Source organism: Medicago sativa, chromosome 3 (assembly GCF_051527215.1).
Source record: "Medicago sativa cultivar Bolivia chromosome 3, Bolivia_mono, whole genome shotgun sequence".
In the NCBI taxonomy this organism is placed as follows: domain Eukaryota; kingdom Viridiplantae; phylum Streptophyta; class Magnoliopsida; order Fabales; family Fabaceae; genus Medicago; species Medicago sativa.
Genome location: NC_140751.1, coordinates 41338840 through 41346046, shown reverse-complemented (window position 1 = coordinate 41346046; position 7207 = coordinate 41338840). Strand labels below are relative to the sequence as shown.

The window sequence follows — 7207 nt, the reverse complement described above, 5'->3', positions numbered from 1 at the left end:
CGTTTTAAATTTGGTAAATAGAAAGTAATGAGATGACCCTTATCGCGAAAACGAGATTTTAGCTTATATTGTTGCATGTTTGATAAATACGAAGGTTGAACATGTCCCTCGATGTCCCTTGATGCGAAACATGATATGTGAACCTATTTGGTTTTATATTCGGAAAAATGAAAGTATTGGAATGACTTTGTCGCGAAAATGAGATTTTAGCCTATATGGTTAGAAGTTTGATAAAGGTTGAACTTGTCCCTCGATCTCCCTTGATACGAAACATGATATGTGAACCTATTTGGTTTTGTATTCGGCAAAATGAAATTATTTGAATGACCATTGTCCCAAAAAAGAGATTTTAGCCTATATGGTTAAAAGTTTGAGAAATATTAATGTTGAATTTGTCCCTCGATGTCCTTTATTGCGTAACATAATATTTGAAGGCCCAGATTTTGACATGCCATTGGGAAGAAAAGACAGCCTAAACTTCAGTGTAAATGCAGGAGATAATCTCCCAGTACCATTTGCACGAACAGATGAACTATTAACCGTTTTCGGATCAAAAAAATTCGATGCAACCGATGTAGTTGCTCTATCTGGTGCCCACACTTTTGGTCAAGCTCATTGTCCAACAATGTTCAACCGAATCATTGAATCCGACCCACCAATCGAACCAAATTTCAAGAAACAACTCGAAGCAACATGTCCGAATGAGGAGTCCCTCAACGCCGTTAATTTGGATGTTTGAACACCAAACACATTCGATAATATGTACTACATTAACCTCTTGAATCACCAGGGTGTGTTTACATCGGATCAAGACTTGGCAAGTCATCCTAAGACTAAGGAGATTGTGAACCTCTTTGCTTCTAACCAGAAAGAGTTTTTTAACAAATTTGCTAATGCTTTTGTTAAGGTTAGTCAATTGGATGTTTTGACTGGAAATCAAGGAGAAATTCGTAAGTCATGTTTTGCTCCAAATAATAGGAAATCTAAGGTGGCATCTATGGTGGAAGAGGTGGTGGAAATTGCAGCAAACATGTAGATTAATTATAAAATTGTTATGTTATGTTATTTCACGGGGTGCCAACCTAGTTGGGATGTCGTTGTTTCCTCTTGATGTATGTCCACACTCCTGCCTTACCTAAAAAATTAACAATAATTTTTCCAATCCCATTGAGAAAAACTACTGGCTTAAGTAGGTAATAAGGGTCGCTAAGAGAGAGTACTTTTGTTTATGTTGTTATAAGTTGTAATGTATGAAATGTGTAATAAGTGGCTAATGAGAGTATGGAAAGCCACATTGTGCACACAAGTCTATTCATAAATTTAGTACTTCATTTACCTTTTAATAACCTCTTTTTTGAAGGTCTTGAGTTCAAGATGCATCTCCTTAATATATCTTCTTGATTTAAATATTTTAATTCTTGTGATTAAAATATGTTCGTTTTTACAGTGGTATTATCTAACACCCTAATTTTTTTAATAGGGAATGTGCATTTTTTTTAAAGAACTCAAAACCTTACACAAACGAATTCACGATCGTCTTAAATTTAAAATCATAGTGAATAATTTCTATCGAAAACATTTTCCAAAAAAGGATTATCATAATCTTGCATCATCTTTGTTAAAAAAAAAAAATCTTGCATCAACTTCTTAGAAGTTAGAACCCTCCAAAGAGTTGGAGATTGGTAGATTATCATCCACATGAGAAAATCATAGGAAGTCTTGATGATGAGATCGAAAATTGAAGATCTTTCATATATGAGTCAAACATGTCCATGGTATCTCATTCTGAACCAAAATCCATGGATGAAGTCATCATTGATGAATCATAAATAAAGACAATGAAAGAAGAGTTGTCTAAGTTTGAAAATAAAGTTTGGAACTGTAACACCCATACCAGACGTATCTAGAAAGTCTGGCACGTGCGTTAATATTAGTACTGGATACATTAAAATATACAACAATTAAAAACTTCGAATAAATAATATTTACATCAAGTTCCGTTCGTGTAAATAATAATACAATATAACTCATCCATACGTAAAAATACATCCTTGAAGTCCATAACATCCTGCAGCTTCACGAACGAACCCTTGAAGTAATATCCATCTGGCTCCGAACATCCATAAACATCCTGCTTATCTGAAACAAATAAGGATTGGGATGAGACATAATGTCTCAGTGAGTTCCCCTAAATCCTAGGCTATAGGCAACCTCAAGGGAAAACCTACGGTCACCACGTGTCTACATTACAACCTGACGGTTGATTATACGTGTGTGGGGACATGCATACTTAGACGGTAGTGCATACTAGGGCCGTCATAGTCATATCTCACTTGTTATAGGCTTCTCACCTATACATGTCATGGCGGTTGAGGGAACCTAAACCGCATTACCAAGTGTACACTCTACGTCACAAGGCCTAAACATAAATAACATAGCATATTCATGACATGATTCTAATCCGGACGATTAGGGAAACCTAGGGTCGTCACGGCCATAGCTTTCTTTACTTGTCCTATACATATCTTGCTCTCGTCTAATAGCATTTCATGCTCTTAGTCTTGTTCTTAAACATATCATACATGGGCTCGATCATGAGCATAAACATCACATAATCATATTCATCATAAACATAATCGTGTCTAAGTTCATTCATGGGTTAGCGTTGAACAAACAGTTATTATCTTGATTCATTTTACGGATAGTCCCGGGTGGAGTAACCCCGAAATCAATCCCATACATGACCGATGTACGTACATCGGACTCCCTCGGTGTCGTGCGGGTCCCTTGCGGCTTAAACCGTTCCCCTTAGGTCGAGAACCTCCCGTATCCCCCTAGCGTGGATAACAAGAGACACGAGCACCTACGTCTTGCTTATTTCGGTGACATGCGGGTCCCTTACGGCTTGAATCGTTCCCCTTAGATCGAGAACCTCTTGTATCCCCCTGATGTGGATAACAAGAGACATGCCACCTACTTATATTAGTCATGGTCTTGTCGTTCATATAAAATAAACTTATACATACATACATACATACTTGCTTATTACCTCGGACCCTTGAGTCGATCCGATTGACGGTAAACTTATACTTGTCCATGCTTAAACTTAGTGGAGAGATTAACTAATCAAACCACAACTTATCTTGCTTGCTATCTTATTCTTAATCGTGTGCGAAGAGAATAACTTCGCGTCTTAGCTTTCTAGGGATTCTTGCTATCTTTCTAGTTCTCGACTAGCTAAGTCGAGGCTCTACATACATTCCCTTTCCTAGTTCATTACTACCCCATCAAGCTTAAACTCTCTTGAGCCATCCTTGTAATTTATGCTAACATTGCCATGATTAATGATGCAAGGATCAATTGACGAGTTGTGCAAATTCCCAATAGTTACTAAAGACCGGACGTGCCGAAAACCCGAATTCCAAGCCGTTTATAAGTTCTTAAGATTTGATAAAACCATATTTGTTCCAGTAGAAAAACAAGTGAAAACAGTACAAGAACACACCGAAACGATCGCTACGGACCCCCACGCGACTGCCCCCAAGCACCCGAGCGCAGAACAATGCGAACGTTGTCCTGTCTGGGGCGCCTGGCGCCAGAGGGAGGGCGCCTAGCGCTGGCGCCCTGACTTGTGGGCGCCTAGCGCCCGTGTTCAGGCGCAGCGCTGCGAATTCTGCGTTTTCGCGTGTTCCGGCCGCGGGTTTTCGCCATTTTCGACCCAAAACTCGTCCAATTCGACCCTGTAATGCACCAAATACATCCAACAACATATATAGACTTATTTAAACATATATCATGGCAATTTTAACCTATAATCACCTAGGATTGGCTTGGGGTACTAAAGTTACATAAAAACTATACTTAGCATAAAACATGATTTTTCTACAAGATTAATCAATCCCAAAGGTGGGTAATCTATCTATGGAACTCACCTTAACGTGTTCCTTGCAATTCCTCGAGCTTCAAGCCCAAACCCTAGCTCATGCTTCATCCATGATCCAAAGCTTCCCAACCAAACTATGCTTAAATCCATTCTCCCACTTGATTCTTGATTGCAAAACTACCATAATCCATGCTTGATCATGATGTTAAGAAAGTTTGGATGATTATTATGGAGGGAGAGGGCGATCCTAGAGAGAGAGGGAGAAGAGAACTCTTTCTCTCAACCCTAGAGAGAGAAAGACAAGTGAAGAATGAATATTTTGGGCCAAAGCCACTTAAATACCCCTTTCGTGTGAAATTTCTATTATGCCCCTGCCTCAAGCGTGTTTAATCTGACACTGATACTTTATCCGTAATATGCTGACATGTCATAAAATATTTCCATTATCTTACTTTTCCATAAATTTAATTCCTCTGATACATTTGTCTGATAAAGTTCCTTAAGCTGATGAGCGGGATGTTACATTCTACCCCCCTTAAAGAAATTTCGTCCTCGAAATTTTAGAGATCGACTACCAATCATCATGACAGAAACTTACCATCTTTGGTCTGAGCCATACATACTCTATTCATACTTACTCATAGAGTTCGTTGTATCATGTCCTCATCTTGTTTCTTAACCCATATGCAACTGAACATAACCTTCTTGATTTTAATATTACCCAAACTTAGAATTTTCTTATCATATCATGATTCAGAACTTACCTTGCTACACACAGACTTATTGTCTCGGACTCGTATTTTACCCACTTAACATAAACCATTCATATAGGTATCTTTTTATAAACATGAACACTCAGGATTTGCCTTTTAACTGGGATCCTACGGAAACCAGGTTTGCCCTGCAGTGCTTACTTGTAACTTTAAAACATATTTCATACATACATCTTATCATGAATACATAATCTTACTGTACCTTGAGGCACATGCTTCTTACTTGTATTACTCATGTAAATGATTCCATGAATCTCTTATCTCTTTTCAGAGCCTTAGGAAATCTTCTGATTTCATCGCAATTCCATTGCATCTTATCACACCCGAATTAATGGGTAACTCATATAGCTTGACATGAAAAAGTGAAATCAACTCACCACTTCATCTGACAATCCATTAACCAATATTATGGTTCACATACTCGTGAAACTTACTAGTAATTCCACTTGCACTTACATCGTATACTCTTAACACAATTCCGTGTATCCCACATGATATTGGCTTCATACGAACATTGTCGTTTTCATAACATGTACATACTTTCAAGTGCCATCTCTTGCTAAATGATAACGATACGTGTTCTAGAATCTTTCTTGAAGAAATTTCCTTAAGCTCTGGTATTCAAGTTCTTGGAACGAATATATATATACATGACTTAAATATTTTATCATTCCCAAAACTGAATTTGTAATAGCACCACAGAACCATCGGACGAGTTTCTATATTTGAAAAAGATTTAACAACTCGCCCTAAACTTGTCCACGGCAAGTTGGTCCTGAAGTTGGTACGTCTTAAGTGAGTTCACTTACGACGTATCTCATCAGTTTCGAAAATGTATAATTCCATGAGTTTAAAATAAGCATCGTTCCCAAGTTCCATAATACCAATCTTAACTTTTAAAAGTTCTAAAATCATGACTTAACATGTCTTAACAAGTATCGTTTTCACTCAACAAGTATTGCATACGAGAGTATGATTCTCATTGCACAACTCGAGAGTTGCACCTCCTTTCATGATAACATACTTAACTTCGAAGATAAATTCTTTTCTTAATCAACCGATATACATACTTGCCATACCGCTTTCATATCCATAGGAAATCCTTGGACCTCTTAACATAAACTTATTTCTCTTCTTCGAAACACTAAACTTGATTCTTTACCTAAGTCACGGAACGAATCCTTCTGGTCCTTACATGTTTTCTATTATCATCATTCATGCATCTTGACCAATTATCATACGACAATTCTTGTCCTTTTTATCTTACCTAGATAACGACACATACTTAAACTTATACCTTAGCCAACAATGCTTGAATAAGAATTCATCCTTATCTATCACATCGAGAACTCCTTGCATGTCTTATGATGCATTCTTGTTAAACTTGTGTTTCCAACCGAACATTCTTCACGAAGATTCATACATACTAAAATTCCTCGTTTCATGATTACCATTAACTTCCGTAGCGCTACTCTGAATTCCCACTGGTTGGCTCAAACTAATACTCTAAGCCGTTAGAGCAATTGAGACTTCAATTCATGCTTATCCCTTGATTATTTACTTCTTGAATTATTCTCAAGATCTTCCATGTTGTAACCAACATCACAACCTTACACTTGTCTTGTGAATTCAAAACTCATGATGGTTTATCTTATGCTCATAATACTTGACTCGGGAGTAAACCTTACTTTCTTGCTGGTTGCACTTACCATACATATCATATCTGAACTTATTTTTGAGTAAACTCAATTTCCATTAACAACCCATCTAGCACTTGAACATAACTTTCTTGAACATTTAATCTTTGTACCTTCGCATTCTCGCGGACTATATTTTGCTTAATCAAACCAATGCTTGCTCATTAAATTTTTTTTTTTAAAAAAACTTCGTAAACTAGCGCACAAGTCATTGACGTTGATAATTTTCTACTTTATAAATATATTGAGTTTTGGCCCCGACCGTTGCTCTAAATTCATAGAACGAGTTGATAGCACATACGTGTCATCAATTCTAGATTATAATAAGTCTAGCTCGCTCTACGAGTATCATAGCAAACCGGTTCCTAGAAAATCTCGTGAATTTTCAAAATATCAACTTCAACGACCCATACGCGTAAATATTTCTAAATTATTTACTTTATGTTTCAACATCATATCGAGCCTAGCAAGTATATTAAGCAAAACATAGGTTCGAGCGATACGTCATAATTCCATATAATCGATGAATCTTGTGATTTTCTCATAACTCTGCACCGCTTTAATTCGTACATCATACCTCATGCATAAACATTGGTGACTTTCCTTCTAAATGCAGGAACTTCTATACTCTTGATCTTGGCTTGTTCTTGACACATCAACACATTAACTTCCAAAAATACCTTAAACCGTATCGTTTTCGTTGATGGTTGTCCACGTCCTTTTCCTTAGAAATTGTAGGAGGTGATATGCATTCATTACTTGATGTCTTAAAAGATTTTCGTCACGTGAAATTTATTGTGAAGACATCTCCCCAATAGTCATTGCAAACCATAGGATCGAACTAGTAGGTTTCA

General features: G+C 37.1%; 1 long non-coding RNA gene and 1 pseudogene across 1 annotated transcript; one reads left to right on the top strand and one right to left on the bottom strand.

Annotated features, from left to right (window-relative positions):
* The first annotated feature begins 334 nt into the window (after positions 1-334).
* Positions 335-1359, top strand: LOC146937543 (peroxidase 2 pseudogene; annotated as a pseudogene).
* Positions 1360-1830: 471 nt separating this feature from the next.
* LOC146937542 (uncharacterized) lies at positions 1831-4528 on the bottom strand. The gene is made up of 2 exons (XR_015030969.1): positions 3933-4528; positions 1831-2139 (listed from the first exon to the last, which is right to left on the bottom strand). It is a non-coding gene; the product is annotated as an uncharacterized LOC146937542 (long non-coding RNA).
* Between the last annotated feature and the right edge of the window lie 2679 nt (positions 4529-7207).